This window comes from Molossus molossus, unplaced genomic scaffold (assembly GCF_014108415.1).
Source record: "Molossus molossus isolate mMolMol1 unplaced genomic scaffold, mMolMol1.p scaffold_m16_p_20, whole genome shotgun sequence".
NCBI lineage: Eukaryota > Metazoa > Chordata > Mammalia > Chiroptera > Molossidae > Molossus > Molossus molossus.
The window spans coordinates 30,366,478-30,389,344 of record NW_023425356.1 but is presented as its reverse complement, the minus strand read 5'-3'; the positions used below and the strand labels follow the sequence as shown (position 1 = coordinate 30,389,344).

The window sequence follows — 22,867 nt, the reverse complement described above, 5'->3', positions numbered from 1 at the left end:
TTGTGGCTGGTGTGGATGGAGTTAAACCTTTCCGGGGACTATTTACTCCTGATCCTAAGTGACAGCTTGGGGAGAGAGGGTCACGTGGCCCTGAAATCCCCCTGGGAGCCCACGGAGCATGCCCAGCTGCTTCTGCCTGGGAAAGATGCTGGATCCTGCAGTCTCCACAACAGCATCCTCTCCTGGAGCCAGGGACCTGCCAGCCGGAGGGATGACTGATTAGACCAGATCGGATCCAGAGCCCTGCTCTTCGCAAGGGGATCCTGAGGGGCGGGAAGAGGACCCCAGCTGGCCTGAGCTGGGGGAGGGGTGCTTTGGGGCCCAGAGAGTTATAGCTTTTCAACGCGAGTGGGGCTCACACCTCAGAAGCCGGTGAGTGTTTTGATGCATCCTGTAGCCGAGGCGGGAGGAGGGAGGTTGGGCTCTGGTCCGGGCTGGCAGCCGCCTGCCCTGTGCGTCTGGGCTGCTGGCACTGCGGTGCCACCGCCTCCCCCCTCCCTTATTCTTGGCAGCGTCACTTGGGGATCATGGATTCTGAAAATGCTAATTATAGCCCTCTCTGTGTGCCCCCCTACACACCTCCAGAATCCCCAGGAAGGGCCGATGTATTTGAATTTATTATATTTCAGTTGCACCTGCTAGGTGGGGCCAGCTCGGGGATGCCAGCTTCCTAGTGTCCAGCTGGGCCCCCCAACATGGCTAGAGCACAGAGGCCAGCCCCACCCTGCCTCTATGCTTGCCAGAGGACTGTGGTGATGGCTAGCAGGAAGGAGAGATGGAGGGAGGGCCCGGGTCAGGCTCAGGTGGGCAGGGCTCGGGGTGTCCGTCTTTTATGGGTCGGAGGTTCGCTCTAAGATCTCCTGAAGCTCTTGCACTCCCAGGGGACATCTGATCTCGGGGTCTAAGATCAGGTGGGGAGCACCCGAAGGAGCTGGACCTGGAGTGTGGGCGTGGGGGGCCTGCTGGGGCCCGTTTATAATGGTGGGACCAGGCTGCCACTGGATAAGAGCCTCGGGCTTCTTGTATGAGGTTCTGGGCAAAAGAGCGAGGTTGGGGAGCTGGCAGAGAGGGGCGGGGGCCTCTCTGTGACCACAGGCAAGCCAGGGAAGGGAAGAGAGCGAAGAGCCAGGATGGAGGGAGCCAGGCCTGGGGTGCAGGGGCAGGGAGGCCGAGTTGCAGGGGAGAAAGCGGCGGGAGGAGATGGGCTCAGAGTCAGAGTCCAAGGGGGTCGCAGCCTTCAGGGCTTGGCAGTTCTTCCCCAGCCCTGTAGACTTAGAGACCCATCACCCTCAATCTGGCGGTGTGGGTGGTGCGCTCCGCTAAGGGCGCGTGCCTGTGGGGTGGGAGCCCTGGTGGCCTGTCTGTGACTGAGCCTGCAGACCAGCTGTCCAAGGGGCATTGCCGGCCACTGCCCATCAGATCCCCCAAACCTGCTTCCCGGTCCCCCAGAGGAGCATGGCTTCCACCTCGTTGCAGCTGCTTTTTAACCCGGGCAGGACGTGAGCAGGTCCCGTGGCGGGAGAGGAAGTGGGGGAGGCCGCACGGAGCCGCAGTCCTGGGGCTCCGGCCGTCTCCCGGTGAGGGTGGCAGGCGGGCGAAGGTGCTGGCTGGCACTGCCCTGGGCTTTCCCGCGGGAAACAAGCAGCCTGGGTCTGCTCACCTCGGAGCCCTGGGCTACAGGAAGAAATCAGTAAAAGCCTTTGCGTTTCCAGTGCAGCAAGGTGGTAAATGTGTTCACCCGGGTGTAATTCACCCCGGGCGGCTCAGGCTCTAGACAATGGGACTTTTTTTGTTGTTGTTGCCAGGCTGGCTTCGTTTCCTTCTTTACAGAAAGGTGATGGTGCAGGACGCATTACACAGATAATTACTTTTAATGTTCCTGCCTGGACGGAGTTGGAGTCCTCCTGCTCGGTGGAAACGACGTCGTTACCCAGGAAGTCAGTGAGCCAGGAGCAGCCCTGGCTCCCGGCCGACGTCACGGCCTGTAGGATGGAGATGACCCCCCAGGCCCAGCCCAGCCTTTGTCCTTGGGCTCAGAGGAGGAGCTGGGGGCGCCCAGGGCCCTGGACGGGAGAAACTGAGCTGAGAGTGGGCCCAGCCTGGAATGAAGAGCTGTGACGGCCAGTTCTGATCAGCTTCGGTCCCTCTGAGCCCAGTCCTCTCTGTCGTCCTCCCTGGCCCGTTGGGGGGGTCCCTGAGGCCCTGGGCATGGCCCCCCGGGATGGTCGGGAGGAAGAGGAGTGAATCCGGCTGCAGTGGCAGGAGAGGGTCCCGGCTCGTACAGCTTCTGCATGGGGTCAGCTCTGGTCGGATGAGGTCTGGAGCCAGTGAGATGACCGGCAGGCCAGCCTCCAACCTGTTAGAAAAACACGTAGAGACGACAGGACACACGTTGGGAAACACGTAGACTAATGCAGCGCAGAGAGAAAGAGAAGGTGGGCGGAGGCCGAGTGAGGCCCGTTCCCAGGAGCCCTCTCTGCACCTGCCGGTGGAGCGCTGGCTGAGCTGATCCACTGGTTCTGGTCCACGTGTCACTCAGAGAGTGGGTGCGCTGCCTGCCGGGGCTGTGGGAAGAACACCCATCTGGAATGTGAAGACATCAGTTCAAATCCTGGTCCCAATGAGCAGCTGGATGATTTGTAGGAAGCCTTTGTTTCCGAGTCTGGAGAATGGGTTCGTACCATTACTGGCCTATCCAATTGACAGCTAGATGAATAACTTACATGGAAATGCTTTGGAAGTGGCAAATAATTACACCAATGTCAGTTATTATTAGACGTGGGTATTTGAACAAGGCCTATCAGCAGGCAGTGCTTTAACTCAGAGTTCAGACAGGTGCTGAAAAGGGTTAGTAGATGTGTAGGGTGATGCTGAACCCTCCTAGGTCACTTATTTAGTCTCTGTGAAAGGGTGGTCCTTGTTGTGTGATTTCAGGAAATTGGGCTAGGCATGTCAATGCTGATCTGATAAACATTTGGGGACAATGAGGCTTTGCTCCGGCAGGGCCTAGGCGCCCCCTCACGGGAAGGCCTCTCCTTGGCTCTGACGTCACCAAGGCCACCCAGTCCAGCTCACTCCTGAGAACCTCACTCTATGACTGCAGGTGCCAATTTGCTTTTAATTAGTCTAATGCTTGCAATTAGCCTGTTAAAATCAACCTAACCTCTGGTGGTAAGGTCACTTTTCTGATTTTGCTTGGTTCCTGAGTCCTCGTTAGCATCAGTGGGCTACCCCAGGCCTGCTGGCCTCAGCTGAACCGGCGGCCCAGCTGGGGAACGGAAGAGGTCACAGCTGGGAAGGGAAACCCCTTTGGGGAGGTGGGATGGTGGATGGGAGTGTGCTGATGGAGGGGTCATTAGATTTGTTAGTATCTGCTCTGGCTGGTGTGGCTCCATTGTTTGGGCATTGTCCCGTGCACTAAAAGGTTGCTGGTTCGATTCCCGTTAGGGCACATGCCTGGGTTGCTGGCTCGATCCCCGGCAGGGGGCATGCAAGAGGCAGCCGATCGATGTTTCTCTCTTTCTCTCCTTCTCCTTTCCTCTCTCTCTAAAAATCAATAAAAAAATCTTTTATAAAAAAAGACTTGTTAGAATCACAAGTGAGGTCTAGAAGCCAGGTTTCCTCCTCCTCATCCAATGTTCCTCCCCTTTGAGCCTCAGTTTCCCCATCTCTAAAATGGGGTTAATAATTCCTACCTTGCCTGTATTAGTGAAGTTCAAATGAGTTCATGTAGGAAGTAGTCTGAATGTAAAACAGTGCAACATGAAATGGCTTTATTACATCAAACAGGAAAGTTCTTTAAAGTTATACAGAGGGTCCCAGGGTCCCTGGCCACTAGTTCCTGGACCCCTGCCAGTAATTCCTGATCCCCATTGTCTTCTCATACTGTCATTCTCCTCCAAACCATGGGCAATTTGAGGGCATTAGCATATAGTAGGTGCTCAATAAATGTTGGTTGGATATATGAAGCTTTGGTTGAGAGGGAGTTTGGCCCGCAAAAATAGACACGAGGAAACAGTCCTGAGAAGGCTTTGATGGCATAGTAGGGGGCATTTGTTTTCCGTCCTGCTCAGCCTTACCCCCAACCCCCCTTCACTAGATGGGGCTGCTTTCAAGGCGAGAGATGGTCCTGTTCGTCTGTGTCTTTGTGATGTTTCATGCAGAGCCAGACATGTAGCAGTTGTCGGATACCTGCTCCTTGAATGCGTGAATGAATGAATGAGACGAGGGAATGTGGCAGGGAGTGCACGGGACTGAGAGTCCGATGAATCGGACTTGGAATCCTGGCCCCACCACTTCCTCCTGGCAAATATTTACCGCATGCTCATTATGTACCAGGCAGGTACCAGTTTTCAAAAATGACTTTTCACAGTCTATTAAGGGAGCAGACGTGTGAACAAACAGTCGTCCTGTGTATGATAGAGACATATGCTCCATATGCTAGTGGGCGAGAAACGAGAGCCATAGACTCTCCTGGAAGAGCGAGGAAGGGTTCCCAAAAAAAGGGACCTGAAGGTGGGTCACTCAGCTTGGAAAAGTCACTTAATTTCTTTGGGTGTCGGTTTCCTAAGCTACCATGTGAGGAGACTAGAGCCTTCTTCACAGAGGTGAGGACGAAATAAAACAATAGGACTAAAACATCTGGCGCGGAATCATCTTTAATAAAGGTGAACACATTTCCTGGAAGCCAGGCCAAGTTGGTGGGGGAGGGACAGGAGCCGAGAGCTCAAGGAATTTCAGAAGCTGATCCATGCTTCCTCTTAGCTGGGCTCACTGATACCTACGTGACCTTGAACACGTGCCTTAACTTCTCAAAGTCTCAGGTGCTGTACCTGCAACGTGGGGATAATAACTTTGTCGTGTGGATCGAGGGAGAGGCTTCACGCACGGTAGCTAGCTCATGCTTGGCACACAGCAAGTGCCAGGAAATAAGAGCTCTTCTTTGTTCTTGTTTCCAACATACTTCATGGAGAGACTGCACGGTGCACAGACATACACGTGTTGCATGCATGTTAATTCTCAGATGTGCCAGAAAGGGAGAGGGGTGAGGGGGCTCAGGGTTGGGCTGAGTGACATCCCGTTGCTGCTTAGTCTGAGAAAATTTCCTTGAGGCGAGGTGACTGGGACTCTTGAAAAGATTGGAGGGACCAGACCTGAACAGTGAAACTGAGAGGTCATCTTGGGGCTCATGCCCCAGGCTCCAGCCTGCCTCATGGGAAATTAAGAGGCAGCCCCCTGACAGCAGGCACATAGGCCCCCCCTCCCCCCACCAGGGCCAGTCCTGATGGCAAAATCACAGCAGCTCAGTTGCCTGGCTGGTCCCCTGACCTTCCTAAACAAGACAGCCTGGCCGCCACGCTGGGTTGCCGTGGTAACTGGCAGCCTCCCAGCTGGGTTTCCCGGGTAACCAGTTAGCTCGTATTGGAGGAGGGGGTGGTGAACTGGGGGGAATCAGCCTCAAAAGAGGCAGAGAAGAACAGGGTGGACCAAGAGGAAGACCGACCCCAGATGCCCCCTGCACAGCCCTCTCCTCTCACCCTCAAGGGACTGGGAAAGCCTGAGAAAGGCAGGTAGGAAAGGGTGGGGTGTGTGTGTGAGTGTGTGTGTGTGTGCGCGCGCGAGTCATCTTGGCCAGCGCAGGATGTTGGTAGATGTGACAGGGCGACTCGCGGGCGCTCTTCCTGGGCCGCGACAATGGCAGCCTGGTCCAGAGGGGAAGCTCTCAAGCCCGGTCCCCCGCCCCTCTTTGAGCTCTGGTTTCCTCATCTGTAAAAGGAGGTGCTGACAGGGACTTTCAGGGACACTGTTTGGGACAGTGCCTGATACTGTCCATGGGGGCTCCCTCCTCGCCTTCCATGCTGATTTGCTGTTCTGAGCCAGCTCTGCGGCAGGGGGACCAGACATGCTCTCACCATCAAGGAGTCGACCACCCCCATCTGCCCAGGGCTGCGGACATGTGCAAGGGTTCAAAGTAAGGCCTAACTGACATTTTGACTGCGGCTAGTAGGAATAAATTCTTCCTCCCAACCCAGAAAACACATTTGTATTATCTTTATTGCTAGCTTCCTCTTACATGATGACCAGTCTGGTCAATTTTTGTTGTTGTTGTTAATCCTCACCCAAGGATGTTTTTCCCATTGATTTTTAGAGAGAGTGGAAGGGAGGGAGGGTGGGAGGGAGAGAGAGGGAGAGAGAAACGTTGATGTGAGAGAAACACATTGATTGATTGCCTCCCACAGGTGCCCCGACTGGGACTGGGGATCGAACCTGCAAACCAGATTCATGCCCTTGACCGGGAACCAAACCCAAGACCCTTCAATGCATAGGCTCATGCTCTAACCACTGAGCCACACTGACCAAGGCTGGTCTATTTTGTTTTTTTTAAAAAAGATAGTCTTAACCTTTCAGCGTGATTTTACACCCACCAGTGGGGTCACTGCCTTCAGTCTGAGGAACACTAAGAGAAAACACAAAATCTCAGGCTTCTCTCCTCCCATGTGTAATGTTATCTAGTTGGATCCTCACAGCTCCAGTCTGGGAGGTACCTGAAGCTCAGAGGTCATGTGAGTTGCCCAGGGTCACAGATCAGAGGTCACACGATTTGCCCAGGGTCTCTGTTGCTCAGGGTCACATCTCAGCACCTCTGTGGGTGCTGATGCTGTTGCCCAGTTTCTTTTGCTGCCAGAGGAACTGGAGGATTCTTCTTATAGAAGGAGAAATTGGGATCTGAAGTCGAGGGCCTGGAGCTGAGCTTAGAAGTTGGTGCCTGTTGCCTGTTGTTACAGATGGGAGAGGCTGGGTGGGGGTGGGGGAGCTGGGAGAGGCGAAGCTGGCCCTGCAGCAGTCTGGGTGTTCCTTCCGTGTTTGCACGGGGAGCAAGTCCAGGAAGGGAAGAGGAGGGTGGGTTTGGCTTTTCTGGTTGCTCTGGGCTGGATACAAGTTCCTGGGGGATGGAGGTGCAGTGGGGGTGGGGAGGTGTGTCTGTGTCAGGGTCCTGGGGCCATGCCTCCTGCCTCAGGCCTCTGGGAGATTTTCTGGCTGGAGAGCCTTCAGCCAGTCCCCAGAGAAACCAGTTTTTAATTGTCTGTCTCCTGTTTGACAATGGAAATGATAGTCAGCAGGAGGCCTGCCAAGTGTGGACTTGACCGCAGAGTAGGTTCGGCTGGGGGAGAGCTCAGCACCGGTGGCATGGAGAGGCCGGTGGCATGGAGAGGCCGGGGAGAAGCACCGTGGCTCTGGGACACCAGGCAGAGTGCTGGCCCTATAAATATTTATTGCGATAAATTAAAGACCAGGCCTGGAATCATAATCGGGGGCACGCGGAGGAATTCTTTCGGCTCGTTTTCATTTTCAGCTGGGTTGTGAGAATGGAGGTTTCTCCTTCTCCCAGGACCCGGTTTTCTCTCGCGTGTGGATGGTGCTGGCTCCCTCCCTTCCCCCCAGGACTTTGCCCTTTGCAAACAGAAGAATGGGCGAGAAGGGGGCATTTACAGCCCAGAGGCAGTTCCTTTCCGTTGGGGCGTATTCCCCTCCCAGCGTTGATAGGGCTGCTGCACAAAGGGTGCCCAGCCAGCCCTGTGGCCTGGGCGCTGGGGCCAGATGGGGTGTGGGGTGGGGTAGTGCTTCCAGCCCCGCCGTGTTCTTGTCTCTCTAGGCTCCTTGTTCATTTACTCAGCACGCACTGATTTGAGAGCAATTCCAAGCATCAAAATGAAAGCAGTCAGAGGTCCCTCATCCGGACTCTGATCACAGGCTCCGGGTGCCTTTCCACCGCGCCAGGCCGGGGGGGTGGGTGTGTGATGTGCAGTTCTGCTGAACTCTAGTGGGGAGTATGTTTCCATCTGAGGCTGGGTGAACGGAGGCTGGGGGGATGGTGGGTTTCCAATAAGGAGAATCAGTACCTTAGGATTGTACAAGGAGATTGTACCTGATGCTGTAATAGGAACCGATCACCTGTGAAGGTGGATGAGTCTTTCTAGTAGGGACACTTATCTCTGCATCTGTATGTCCCCCATGTACTCTTTACTGTATTCCTCCCGCTTGTCCAAGGTGACTTTTGATGAGCCCCTTTTCCCCTGTGTTTTTCTGCTGGACTCAGAGCACATCGAGAGGTGGGGGGGGGGGGCGATCATAATTAGAATTTACAGATGTTTTCACGTTTCCTGCCCAGCTCTCTCCTCACCCCGCATGTGACCCATGTATGAATGCAGACGTATCAACCAGTCAGATCATGGAGATGGGGCGGGCAAAGATGAAGGACCTGGTGATTGATGTGGCTCCACTTTGTCCTGACACCCTCAATAGTCCCTGCTTATCTGTGGCCGCTCAGGACTGCCCAGCTGGCCTGCGCGCCCCAGGGGCCAGACCCTGTCTGGGGAGAGGCAGGTGGCAGGTGGATGCCATCTCCTCTGCAGGAGTGAGCCCGCGTGTGTGTGTCACTTGCATGTTCGTGTGCACAGAGGCAGGTCCCGCGGCTGCTCTTGGTCCCATCAGGGCCCCTTCAGACCGTGCAGGAGGAAAGCCACAAAGACGGAGGCAGAGGCTTGGAGGCAGAGCTGGCTGGCAGCAGAATCCGAAACCATATCCAGTGCTGGTCTTTACAGCTCCCTCCTGCCACCCACTCCAGGAAGGGGATTATCTAAGAGGCAGCGGGTCCCCTAGGGGCCACAGCCTCCTCGTGAAGTCCAGGCTGTCTCTGAGCCCAGAAACCCACTGTCCTCGTTTAACCCACATAACCCTCTGGTGGCAGCCAGAGGGTGGGCTTAACTGATTCTGTCCCTGTATTCTAATGCCAGGTGTTTCTGCTCTTCCCTGATATCGCTATCGTGTGGTCACAGTCTGGGTGTGTGAGTGTGTGAGTGTGTGTGTGTGTGTGTGTGTGTGGATGGGGGAGCTGGGGGAGCTCTTTCCCCAGTGCCTCTGGTCCCCCACTATTAAGGCCAAGGACTCAGCAGAGAAAGGAGGATTGCTCCAGTGGTTTTTTTGGGGGGAGGGGCGAGGAGACTTGCTGCAGGGGAGGGAGCAGCTCATGGTGGGAGGACGGGGAACAGGCAGAGTCAGGGTTGATCCGCTGTCCTGTTCAGGGCGATTCTAGAGTCCCTGTTAGGGTGCGGGGCCAGCTCCCCCATCTCTCTGGGACTGTGCAATGGGTGAGGCTGTACCCAAGGTACATGGGTTCTGAGGGGAGTAAAGATGGAGACCCTGCAGACCCACCTCAGGGCTGCAGACCCCAGCTGTGAAGAAAGCAGGAAGGGGAGGGAGAAACAGACGGAGAGCAGGACCACAGCCTGGCAGAGATGGACATGCGGAGGCAGAGAGGGTTCCAGTGGAGGGAACCCGATGGGGGCTGAGGGTCTGAGAAAGGAAGCGTGGGTCAGCAGGGAGGGCTGCCTCTGGCCTGTTGTCCTGAAGGCAGAGGGACAGAGCATGCAACTTAGAGTGTCCAGACCCCAGAAGGGACTTTGTTGAATCTGAACAAAAGCATCCCAATCGGGCCCAGCATCTTCCAAATCTGGTGTTGCCAGGAGCAAGGCCAAGTCACCAACACTTAATAAGCTATACAGTGTCCTTTCATTGTTGTTCCAAACAACGTGTTTATGCACCTATGTCCCCTCTCTGATAAATGTGTGTATCCCCACAGGCAATAGCATAACACCTTAGAACTGTCAGTACTCTACCTGCCTTCTCGCCTTCCCCGGGCATTCTGCTTGGCGAGAGGGCGCCACACAAGGGGGAAAGATAGGAAGCTTCTCTCTGCCCAGATCCTTCCCTGGACTGAGATTTCAGATGACGGCGGACCCTCGAACAAGGTGGGAGTGAGGGGCTCCGAACACCTGCACAAATCACTCACAACTACAGTCTACCCTCTGCATAGGTGATTCCCAGCAGAGGGCTTGACCCTTGAACAACGTGAGTCAATTGAAAAAATCTGCGTGTCAGTTGCCCTGAGCAGTTCAAACCCATGTCGTTCAAGGTCAACTGTACTTCTCTACCTAGCTCAGCGCCGGGACCAGTCTTCCAGTCACTGACTGAAGGGTTTGCAGGGTGGAGTTGGGTCCCCTCCTTCTGTGCCTTTCTCCTTGGAGATGTGGGCTTGTCACTCACTCCTGGGCACTCTGATAATGTTGGTAAGGGGCTGGCCCACAGTGTAGATTGGGTTAGGAAACACTAAATCGCGTACATACTTTTTATGATGACTCTGTATAGTTTTAATATTTCTTTGGAAAGGAGCGAGGTAGCCCGGCTGGCGTGACTCAGTGGTTGAGCATTGACCCGTGCATCAAGAGGTCACCGGTTCAATTCCAGATCAGGGCACATGACCAAGTTGTGGGCCCGATCCTCAGTGGGGGGCATGCAGGAGGCGGCCAACTGATGTTTCTATTTCTCTCTCCCTCTCTTTTCTTTCTCTAAAATCAATAAAGAAAAATTAAAAAAGAAAAGGAGCAAGCTATTTTCAGACAGCTTAGAGGAGTTTATCCCTCCCACAAGAACCTCATGAGAACAGGTTGGGGATGGGGTGTCAGCAGAAACTCATTTGCATACTTTCCACAATCCTTCCTTTGACTCAGTTTATAGCTGTCTTGGGTAATTGTCATCTGGGCACTGCTGTCACTTTCTCTACCACACACACGAGAACTGGTGGGCAAGTCGGGCTAACTATAGCTCATTATAAACTATGAGCTCTGATGTCAGAGTCTAGAGGGACAGACCCAGACAGGAGAGGGACCTAGAGTCTCGGCCTTGACTATATATATTTTTTCCTTTATTGATTTTAGAGAGAGAGGAAGTGAGAGGGAGAGAGAGATAGAAACATCGATGAGAGAGAACATCGATTGGCTGCCTCCTGCATGGCCCCCACTGGGGATCGGGCCCACAACCTGGGCATGTGTCCTGACCGGGAATCGAACCAGCGACCTCTTGGTGCAGGGGTCGACGCTCAACTGCTGAGCCACACCGGCCAGACTAGAGTCTCGGCCTTGAAAGCGGCCTTTCATTCCTTCCAACCCTCCTCTCATAGCAGTCGCCTTTCCAGGTCCCAGCCCCAGGACCAGCACCACTGAATCCTCCGTGACTAGGAGCACTGCTCTCTGCAGAGGCTTTTCCCATCACTGGACACTGTCCATTTCTGTCCTTCCTTGATGTTGATCTTATTCTTTTCTTTCTCTACTGTTCACTCTTTGGTTCCAGTTTGACATCTAGGCCATTCCTTCCTGGGCTCCCTGGTTTATTATCATTTCAAGAGTCAGACAAGTGTCAAGAGACAATATGGCCCGGCCGGTGTGGCTCAGTGGATTGAGCATCATCCCATGGACTAAGAAGTCCTGGTTGGATTCCTGGTCAGGGCACATGCTGGGATTTTGGGCTCGATCCCCAGTAGGGGGCGTGCAGGAGGCAGCTGATGGATGCTTCTCTCTCACATCAATGTTTCTCTCTCTCCCTAAAAAATCAATTTAAAAAACCCTCTGAAAATAATAAAAACATACCTTTAAAAAAAGAGAGAGACAATATGACACAGTGGGAAGAACATAGGCTCTGGGGTCCATCTGCCAGAGTTTGCACCTAGCGTCACACTCACCAGCTGTAACCCATGAGTCATGATGGTGCTTACCTCATAGGATTGTTGAGAGGTTTAACAAATTAACACAAAGAAAGCCTAGAACAGTGCCTGGCAACTGTAAGCCCACCCAGGGCGTGGTGACGTCTCATCGCCTCTTAAAATGAGCTGTGTAGAACTGAACGCGGTTCTCAGATCTGGTCCATTCAGCAGAACTCTCATGCCCTCTGCTTTGACTATCCATTTCTATTATGTCGCATGGTGCTTGCAAATCACTGGTGTTTAAACTGAATTCATTGTGCTGGAATCCTCAGGTTACTTTCCCGCGGACAGCTGTTAGGCTTAGATTTCCCCTCTCCTGCATAAAAGATGTGATCGCTTCAGAGGGAAGGTCGGTGTCAGGGGAGCCCAGAGCATTCCTTTGCGGTGGTTCCAAACACGCATGTACCCTCATTGAAGCAGTCTGGCCCTTTTTATAAGGGCGCTGTGCAACTGGTGTTTTATTGGCCTGAAATAAAATGCCCTGCTCCACAGGTATTTTCTCCTCCTATATTCTCTTCTCTGCAGTTGCTTTTCAAGTGAGCTGGGCATGTACTGTTGGCACCTTCCTAACTTACAAATCTAGCTTCCCTACTCTTCCCACTTCCCACAGGTGCCCCAAACATACGCACAGGTAAACCTGAACCTTCTAACAGTCTAACCCTTGTGCTTCGTGAGCCGGCAGCAACTACACCCCCAAGGCGCCTGTTAGAAATGCGGAGTCTCAGGACTTACCCCAACCTACCAAGTCAGAATCTGTATTTGAACAAGGCCCCCAGGAGACGCATGCACATTAAAATGTGAGAAGTCCTGCTGTGTGTCATTCAGCTTGGGGTAGAAATGAGGTTGAGGGGACAGGAACCCCATCTTCCAAGATCTTGAAATCAGTCCTATTGACCAGGCTCTTGAGGACAGACAACACTATTTCCGGATATTTGATCAGGAACTCCTCATTTGCTTCTTAGAATGCCAATAGAAAGGTTTTTATAAGACATCCATACATTAAAATAATCTAGCCCGGCCAGTGTGGCTCAGTGGTTGAGCGCAGACCCATGCACCAAGAGGCTGCCGATTCAATTCCCGGTCAGGGCACACGCCCAGATTGTGGGCCCGATTCCCAGTGGGGGGCATGCAGGAGGTGGCCAGTCAATGTTCTCTCTCATCAATGTTTCTATCTCTCTCTCCCACTCCCTTCCTCCCTCTACAATAAATAAAGAAAAAAAATGAATTAATTAAAAAAAATCTAGATTGTGTTTTTCCTATTTTATTTTTCTTTATTGATTTTAGAGATAGAGGAAGGGAGAGGGAGAGAGAGAGAGAAATATTGATGAGAGAGAACACCAACTGGCTACCTCCTGCATGCCCCCCACTGGGGATTTGGTCCACAACCTGGGCATGTGCCCTGACAGGGAATTGAACCGGCGACCTCTTGGTGCATGGGTTGATGCTTAACCACTGAGCACACCAGCCGGGCTGTTTTCCCTATTTTATTAGTAACATGCTCTTGAGCATATCTCAAACCTTTGGATTACATGTACAACTGGAATCTTTTCAATGTTAAGTGTAGGCTTTTACACGTATGATACATTTCATGTTGATGTGAGGCCATTATTTCAAATTCAGTCCCCATGCTGTGTGAGTGTGTTAACTATCCTCCCGGCTTTGGCTTTGTCAGGAGCAAATCTGGTAGCATTGTCTTCCAAGTCTTTATGCAAATCATGGATGAAGACTTGGAACACAGCAGCGTAGGGAACAGACCCCTTTAGGCATCACTGGAGGCACATTCATTGGTCCGTCAGCTTGAGGGAGAGCTGCATCCCTGTACTCAGAAGAGCTGGGGGCGCTCGGCTCCACAGCCTGCTGCCTTTCACCCCTGGCAATGGATGGCTTCCCCAGACCCGTCTCTTTACCTGTAACTGAGGAAACTGGACTGGTCATCAGCATCCCCCGGGGTGCACATGTCTGGGTCCCCTCTCTCAGAGATCCTGATTGCATTGGTCTGTAGTGGTCCTATGCTTTGGTGTTTTAAAGAAGCTGTCTGGGTAATTCTAGTGTGAAGCTGGGATGAGAACCACTGGGTCAGATGATCCCTGATCTCGGGCTCCCGGCAGCCTGGTGGACACCTGCTGGGGCCTCTGGTCCCACAGCCTGAGCTCTGCTGGCTGGGGTCTGTGGTTGGAGGGAGGGCCTGGCTGACTGGTGTAGCACAGTGGCACGCACTCGGTTTGCCACGCAGGACCAAAGGGCACCCTTGTAGACGCCTCCTGCCAGCTGCTTGCTCTCCTACCCTTTTCCTCAGGACAGAAGAAGCATCTTTGATTCTCTGGTGCTGGCTTCTTTCTACGTTTCTGAGCTTGCTGCCTAAGACAAATAGCCAAAGGCCAGCATAAGTCCGTTTCAGCGTAAGTCAGTTTTAGCGTAAGGCAGTAGGGATGGCTCCCTGCCTGGTTCCTCTCTGCCCTCCGTTTCTTTCCTCTGTAACTCAGGAAGTGACAGCACCTCTGAGGCCATGTCTTTCTCCTCCTCAGCTGCCACTGGCTGAGGCTGCTCCATGCGGGGCTGCGGCAGCTCCCAGGGACCTTGTGGGCCAACATGTGGATGCATACAGACCCCTCTGGCGTGGCTCTGGGGTCTAAGCACCTGCAGGCGCAGCTTGGCTCCTATGGGGCACAACTGGCTTCCACCTTGGGGCTTAGGATGTTGCTTGAGCATCCCTTTCTGTTTCTGGAGTAGGCGTGTACCCGAGATCCGTGTTATCTGGTTCTACCCCCTTCCCCCATTGCTGCTGGGTGCTGGGAGTGTCTGCAGTGGGCTTGTTAATTGGCGCTTCAGCTGGCTGATTGACTCCAATGCGGGTGAACATTGAGTTACCCGGCAGCCGCCTCTCAGACAGCCGTTAATTGCAGGCACGAGAGACAATAATTATGGGATAATGGGTGGCTTTTGTGTGAGTCCTTCTCCTTGCACTGTGTCAGCAAACACCGAGGATTTGTTTCCTAACATTCAGCTGCCCTGCTGAGGAGATGCCATTCTGCTCACTTGTCTCTGTCAACCAGCCCAACTCAGCCCGCCCCCAACCAGGGTTTTACCCACATCCCCTGGGCGACAGAGCATGCTCCCATCTCCCAAAACATCATCTCCCAATCCCCAGGCAGTCATGGCCTCGTGCTCAGTACTTGTGAGGTTGAATGATGCTTTATTAAAAAGTAGTACTTAACTTTGCTTTAAAAAAGGATCAGTAAATACTTATTTATTCCACGGACCCTTCTTCGTGACTATTTTTAGGTAATTGTAATTAGTGTGTAGCTCTTGTCCTGGGCCGTGCATTTTTTGCTTTAACGTTATTTTTTATAACCACTTCCAGGTATGATGATGGTCCATACATTTGTCATTTTAAGTAGCTGTGAATAATTCTGTCAGGTTACTCCATGACTGCATTGCTCTTCTCTTGTTACTGGGAATTTGGGTTGTTTCCAATTTGTTGCTGTTATGAATAGCTCTGCTATAAACATCTTTATACGTTACTGATTTCCCCCCAGTTATTTCCCAGGGGGTAAATTGAAGGACGAGTTGTATCGATCGCGTTGAGGAGAGTTGAGGGGAGTGGGGGCTGGAGGCTATAAGGGAGAGTTTAACTGATTCCCTCCCCTGTCTCTCCCAGTTCACAAGGTCTCTTTTCCTTTGCTCTACCATCCCTAGTAACACCCCAAATTAGTGACGTAGAGACTTGGCACTCCAGTGACCTATTGCCACATAATAGATCACCCCAAGATGTAGTGACTTAGAAAAACAATGTGTTGTTATCTCTGAGGGTTCCCTGAGTTACCTGGGCTCACCTGGGTGTTGGCTCGGGTTGTCTCCTGCCCTTGCAGCTATCTGAAGGCTGCACTGGGCCAGACGGCCAAGGTAAATCCTCACATGGCTGGCATCTAGGAGCTCCGCTGGGCTGTCACCCTGAGCACCTCTACGTGGCTTCCCGTGTCACCTGGTCTTCCCTCAGTGTGGCAGTTGGTTCCAAGAGGGGATGGTTCAAGAAAGAGTATTCCAAGTGGACACCTGAAGGCTTCTTAAGCCCTAGCCAGGGAAGTCATGCAGTGTCTCTTCTATTACATGCCATTGGTCAAACTGAGTCACAGGCCCACCCAGATGAAAGGAGATGGAAAACAGACTCCACCTTTCAATGGTAGGAGTTGCAAAGAACTTGCATTCACCTTGGACTCTCCACCCTTGAAGACAAAGTCTGTATTGATTAGTATTCTATGAATCTTATCAGCATCTCCTTAGGAGACCATATGAGAGACCCTGCGCCTTCATATCCACTCCCAATCCTGCCCACTCTCACAACACAGAAGTCATGAGGTCTCTTCCCACAACCTTCCTTAATGGCCCCCAGGAGTCATCTCTGCGTTCCTCCCCCCTTACCTTCCTAACCTCCCAAGGCTCCGTATCTTTGTTTGCTCTTGTCTTACACAGCTCTTACCCCGTATCACAGCCTTCAGTTATTTAACAGACTTGGTTTACCTTGTTGTCCACTCCTGCTGGAAGGCAGGAGTCTGTCCTTTCTTCTTGTTAATCTCTGCACCCTTCCCTAAAGACCTATAAAGTGCCTGGCATGTAAAAGGGCGTCCATACGCCCCATTACCTTCCCCCTTTACATACATTGGACACTCCACTGTCTGTTGAATGAAGGAGTAAATTATGTTCATGAAGGAGGGACAGGGAAGAGGACAGATATTTACTGAACATTTAGTGTGTGCACTTATCAGCACTAGCTAGGAGCTTTATATAAACTATCTTATTTAATTTTTGCAACAACCTGGTCAGTACTTAGTTGTTTCTCTCTTTTACAGATGTTGAATTTGAAGTTCAGAGGTGTTAAATACTATGTTCAACGTGACATTGTTGGGTCACATAGAAAGTTGTAGAGGCATGATTCAAACCCAGGTCTTTGGAGAACAGGGTGAACGTATGCTTAACCTTTTGGAACCTCGGTTTCTTCTTCTGTAAAATGGGGAGAGTAATGCTCGTCTCATAAGGTTTTTTGGATGAAAGTAAATAAGACATAGAAATATCCAGTACTTTTTGCAGAGTAGGCATTCAGTTCACATCCCCCATCTTGACATGACTTCTTGTTCTCAAGGGTGTGACAAGCGCTCTGTGCCTTTATGGCTACTGATGGAATTGCTCTGTCCTTGTCTTTGTGTGTGTGTGTTGTTCACTGACACACCATAATCACTCTGGTACTGTGCTTCCTAATTCTGTGCGTATTCATTTCTCTGGTGCGACCTCCCCGCGTCTTTGTTATCACAGTGCAGACAGCCAGGTCTCCAGTCACCCACGTGCTTCCCCAGCAGCTGAGATGCGGGAATCAGCCCTCTCACATTAATTGCTTTTGTTTGCTCTTTGAAAAGTAATTCCAACAAGAGCTCATTAGTTCTCATTTTCCCTCATCTTCATGTCCACGTGCCCTCTTTCCCTCTCAGCTCTAATTCATTTTCTGGTCCCTCTCTGTCTCGTCACATACAAGGACCCCATTCAGGATGATTCTGCAGTGGCGACGCTCCGCCCGGCGGGTTATGATACGGACTGGAGAGGAGACTGCAGTGCTATGAAGGGGTTCCTAGGGAGAGCTGGGGCCGTGATGATTTATGTCCTTGCTTCCCGATGTCCTTTCCTCTCCCTGCTCTGGCTGTGGCCTCCTCATTTCCTGGCTTGAGACGCTGCCCGGGAAGGAGGAGCTGGCTAGTCTAGGCGTCCACCAGTCTGGTCTGGTCTCTGTCCCTTCATTCCGAGCTCAGTTCCATCCGCACTCCCCTGCCTGGCCACTGATATATAGCATCGAGTTGCCAGAATCACAGAGGGCAGAGGAGGTAGGACTTTTTTTTCCTTAACTCTTCTCACATCCTTCTCTCCAAAGGGCCAAACAGAGAAGTCTGGGAATCCAGACAGAGGAGAGTTTCTCCCCTCCCTGCCTTCAGGCTCTTCCTTCCTTCCTTCCTTCCACTGAGGGTTGTTCTGTAGCTGCAGGGCCGGAGGCGAGATGATGGCCCTCCCACAAACGGCCCTGCCTAGACCCTGTCCTCTTCAACACTCTGGTCGCACTAGCTTTTGTGATTCTGGTCCAGGGTGATTCTGTTCCTGGATGCCCTGACTTTTGACAGACCTTCAAGTGCAGACAAGCATTTCCTGTATCCATGCGGGTTTACAAATACCAGGGTGGGCAGAAGTAGGTCTACAGTCATGGGTACGTGACTCGTGCATTCACAAAGCTATTGTAATCATCACAATCCGCGTGCCTTTTCCCATGTAAACAATGGTAAACCTACGTTTGCCCTCCCCTGTGTATGTCCTTTATATTTACAAGCTTGAGGAGGGGTGGCCAGGCATGGTTCTGAATACTACCCCCTCAGCCCTCCCTCTCCGCCCCTCCCACGAGACTGGCCCAGGGGCCTCAGCCAGAAGTGACCCCTCCTTTCACGGAACTCGTGTCCTGTGACATTTTCAGGACATGTATGCCTTTAGTGGTTGGGTGGGAGCAGACGATGGCGTTCTGAGCTAGGAAAACTAGCCTCTGGCCTGTGGGCAGTGGAGACACACTGGTGTGTGGTAGGTCGTGACCCAGAGGTCATTTACAGAGAGCAGGGGGACCGAACCAGAGGCGCCATTTCATCCCAGGGCAGTGGGACTGGGGGTAAAAGTCCAGGCAGGCTGTGGCTCTTGTCTAACCTGAACCCTAAAGACTACAGGGTGTGTCACAGACAGGGAAGGTTTGTTGGTAATGGGGGCTTCTGGTGACATACTGAGAGCTGTTTCAGGGCCTCAGGGGGTGAGGTTGGGAATCCAAGTCTTAGGGTAAACTCTTAGGATAAAGTTAAGTGGGTGACTGGAGGCAGGAGGGTTAGGGCCAGGGCCTAGGGGATCAGATCTAAGGGGTACAAAACCCGTTACAAAGCTCCTCTTGATTCTAGAGAGGTTCCCACTGGGCCATTCCCATATGCAGGGGCTTTTGCCCTGGAACACCTTAGAGGCACCTCTTTAAGGTAACCTGGCAGCATTATATGTTAGCTATCAAAGTAGTTGAGGCAAGGTGACAGTGGCTGGGGGCGGGGATTAAAAAGAGGGTACACAAGAGGTTGTCGGTTTGATTCCCGGTCAGGGCACATGCCCATTTGTGGGCCCAATCCCCAGTGGGGGGCATGCAGAAGGCGGCCAGTCGATGTTCTCTCTCATTGATGTTTCTATCTCTCTCTCCCTCTCACTCTCTAAAAACCAATAAAGGAAAAAAAAAAAAGAGGGTACAGGTGTGGCCACTTCACATATGTACCACAGTCCCCATCGCATTGCTCAGAGCAGCAGCCTTCCCCGTTCCCCCTGGGGCTCAGCCTGGCTGTCCAGATGGAACAGGGGGAGGAAGAAATGACATGCCTCCCGATCTGTCAGCCCTTCCCAAGGTCACTGTGTCTCCACCGCTGCGGGAGTGGGGCCGCCTGTGGCTGCCGGAGAGTCTCGTTGCCTTCATCCACTTGCTCTGGCAGGGAGCAGAGAGCTGTCTGCTGCACTTTCTTTCTTTTTTTTTTTTATCCTCACCCGAGGACATCTTTCCAATTTTTGTACAGAAAGAGTGGGAGGGAGAGAGAGAGAGAGAGAAACATCGACGTGAAAGGGACACATCGAGTGGCTGCCACCCGCACGACCAACCAGGGCCGGGGACAAACTGCAACCGAAGTACGTGCTCTTAGCGGGAACCGAACCCGGGTCTCTCCGGACCGCAGGCCTACGCTCTAGCCGCTGAGCCAAACCGGCCAGGGCTGCACTTTCAAAGATGCATTTGGGAGAGGGGATCCTCCTTCAGACAGTTCCCTAATCCTGACAAATTGCCCCTCTCGCCTCCCCCAAGAGGGACAACCTTTCTCTGGTGGGGAAGGAAGGGCAGGGCTTGGTCCAGGGGGCCCAGCCTGGGTGTCTATACATTGAGTGGAGTTGTCTGTGGTGTTGGGCTGAGGCCAAGCTAAACACCTCTCCACGAACTGTCCCATCCATTCTGCTTTCTTGGCCTGGCTGGGAGTGGGAATGGGGGGTGGTCTGTAGGTTAACCCTTGGGAGGCCACGGGGAAGGGAAGAGTCCAATGGGAAAGTGTCTCTGTGTTTCCTGGATAGGGGTCTCATCCAGTTCAGAACAGCAGAGCCCTGTGCCCGTGGTGATCTTTCTGGTCTTGCTTTTTTTCCCTCGGGTACATCGATGTGAAAGAGACACGTCGAGTGGTCACCATCCATGACAAACTGCAACCACGGTACATGTCCTTAGTGGGAACCGAACCCAGGTCTCTCTGGTCCAAGGGTTGATGCTCTAACCGCTGAGCCAAACCAGCCAGGGCTCCTACGGGGTTCTTTTTTTTTTTTATCCTCATCCAAGGACATTTTTCCATTTTTTGTACAGACAGAGTGGGAGGGAGAGAGAGAGAGGAAAACATAGTTGTGAAAGGGACACATCGAGTGGCTGCCACCCGCATGACCAACCAGGGCCGGGGACAAACTGCAACTGAGGTACGTGCCCTTAGCGGGAACCGAAATCGGGTCTCTCCGGACCGCAGGCCGAGGCTCTAACCGCTGAGCCAAACCGGCCAGGGCTCCTACGGGGTTCTTAATAGAGAACTTGTTTGGATGGCCAGGGTCTGGGACTCACTCCCTCTCTGAGCACAGACATTGAAGATTTCACTGAACCGGATGAAAGGGGCTTTGCTCCCACTGCACCTGCTGGCCCCACCTGGCTCCGTCCTCTGAGAGGGGTTGTATTAGCTGTGGCCTTTGTCTCCCCCCGCAGAAGTGAGCCTCAGGGGAGCTTCCCAGGGCTGGAGCATATCTAGTCCACACTACCCACTTCACCCCATCCCAGGCGAGCCCCCAGGGAAGGTTCTGGGGACCGGGATTCTCTTCCTTCCCCACCCTGCCACCGTCAGCATCCTATTATTCTAGGCCTTTTGTGTTCAAGACCTGGGGATAAATGGCCCAAGGCTGGACCTCCTCAGAGGGACCTTTTAACTTTAAATTGGCTAATTCAGATGTCATTGTCTAGCAGGACAAGATGAGTAGACATTTCAGTAGTTTTTTAAGGAAACCTCCATGAAGCCCTGGCCTGCCCAACAGTCTGCCTTTAACCCTCGAGGGCCCTGACTTTGCTCGGGTGGCTAACTCTGGTCGTGGTAGCCGGGCAGGGTGCTCCCAGGGAGCAGGACAGGTCTGAGCATTGCATTTGCCACCCCTGAGGGCCACGGCCAGGGCTGCCCAGGGGGTGAGAGCTGGACCCTGAGTGGCAGAGCCCCTTCCCTAAGATGTGTAACCTCCGATCATCCCCCCAGAGCCTCAACTGTGAATCCGCTGAGGACTAGGGGTCGTGACGTGAGGCTTCCCCGCTGTGGATTTGTGAAGCTACAGCGAAAAGAGTCAACGTGTATAAAGAGTTATACGAATGTCAGCGATCACAAAGACTAGTATTCCGAGGAGAGGCAGAGAACTCCTGCAGTCCTAGGTTTCAGCCCTAATTCCTTGTGGAAGTTGCGGCCACAGCTTCCTCCCAGGGTGGGGGAGCGAGGAGAAGGAGCCACTGGGTGTGACTTGCCTGTTCCTCCTTGCCACCCACTGTGGGCCAAGCCCCGGATGGGTAGAGAAACCCCATCAGCCCACAGATACAGATCTTCGGGCCAGCTATGCGTCCCCACCCCTCCCTCTGTCCCCTTCCTTACTCTTTCTGGAAGCATTTTTTATTCCCCCCGACGGAGCTCCTGGGCAGGGTGCCCGAGGCCTGGGGGCCGTGGTGTTCTGTAGCTTGGTTTGTCCTTTGCCTGCTCCTTATTCAGGTGGCCTTGCAGAGCCCAACGGAAACCTGCCTCCTCCTTCCTTGTGCGGCAGGAACTCTCGTTTATGGTAACGGAACTTCACTTTTCCAGGGCGTTGCTCCTTGGGGAGCTGAGCAGGTCCCTGCCGTGCATGCTCCATGGCCCGCAGGTGCAGTCTGCGGAGAGGACCGTGACTTTACAGCTGAGGCCGGGAGGCAGTCAGGACTTGCCTTAGGTCACACACCAAGTGGCAGAGCCAGGATTTGAATTTCAGAGTTGGGACAGCCCTGTGATTAGTCACGAGTTTCCTCCCCGGTCAGAGGGACCCATTGGCCCACTTCCTTCATGCCCACAGGTGAGGACTGAGGCCTCCTGCCCCGGCTTTGGCGTGGGTCGGCCCCGAGGTAACATTGGGCCCTGTGGTCCCTGAAGGTCAGTGAGTGTGAACAGGTGGGAGGCGGTCACCTGGTGACCACCCAGCATGGCCATGAATATGGAACAGGCACCTTGTCCGATACTCAGTTAACCCTGTGTCCCCTTCAGCATTGTGCCCCCAAAGGGTGGGCCCTGGGCAGGCCCCTCTGGCTCCCCTGATTGGCCCCTTGTTCTGAGGTGGGGCCTCCTGTCTGGCACGCAGGTGGGTCAGTCGGCCGCCGGCTCTCCCAGGAGCAGGCTGCTAGGAGGTAGGAAAGGGACCCGCTGAGCCGTGGGATGTGTCTGTCCGCTGGTGCCACACACCGCTCCTGGGCGGGAAGGGCAGGAGCTCCCCCGAGCAAACTGCTGGACAAGGCTGGAGGACCCGGAAGTGGGGGCTGTGGAGTGGGCGTGAGCAGTCACTCGGGTTGTACGTCCTGGGGGCCCCCACCCCTCCTGCTCCTCTGGCTGTCCTCACACCTGACTGTTGCTTCTTTCTCCCTTGCTCTCTCTGCTCTTCTCTTTCCTCCACTCTGTCATGGCCTCAGCTCTGGGACAGGGCTGGCACTGTCCTCCATTCCCCCCTGCCCGGGACATCTGCGGACACCCCGCAGCCCTCTCCCTGCCCTCTGACCCCCACCCCTTGCTCCTCAGGCTCTGTCCTCCCGCGAGCTCGGTCAGCAGCACCAGGAAGTGCTAAGGGGAGGACCCGCCTGGCAGGTGCCCGCTGTTTGCCCAAGGTGTGGTTGGCAGCAGCCTGGGTCCCGGACTGGGCTGGGCTGGAGTGGCCTTGGGTGTCTGGCTCTCCCATGGCCTGCTTTCCCACCGCTTCCTTCTCTCCTCACCCCCTTTCCCACCCTGGCACCTGATGGAGGCGGGAAGGCGCCAGGCACCCAGGCTGCTGTGCAGTGACACCGTTCTCGTCGAGATCCTAACCCAGGGAGGGGCTCAATTCAGCATGGGGCTGGAAAGGCTCTTCGGTCTCAGTGAGCCAGAATGTCCTGGGAGGAAGGGAGGACTGAGTGTG

At 53.6% G+C, this 22,867-nt stretch overlaps 1 protein-coding gene across 4 annotated transcripts in view; it reads left to right on the top strand.

Moving 5' to 3' along the window:
* The first annotated feature begins 346 nt into the window (after nt 1-346).
* The window catches only part of PLEKHA6 (pleckstrin homology domain containing A6), a 120,314-nt gene continuing 97,793 nt past the window's right edge, over nt 347-22,867 (top strand). For all 4 annotated transcript variants that reach the window (XM_036273360.1, XM_036273359.1, XM_036273358.1 and 1 more), the window contains exon 1: nt 347-372. The gene's annotated coding sequence lies outside the window, so the exon portion shown is untranslated. The remainder of the gene's footprint in view (nt 373-22,867) is intronic.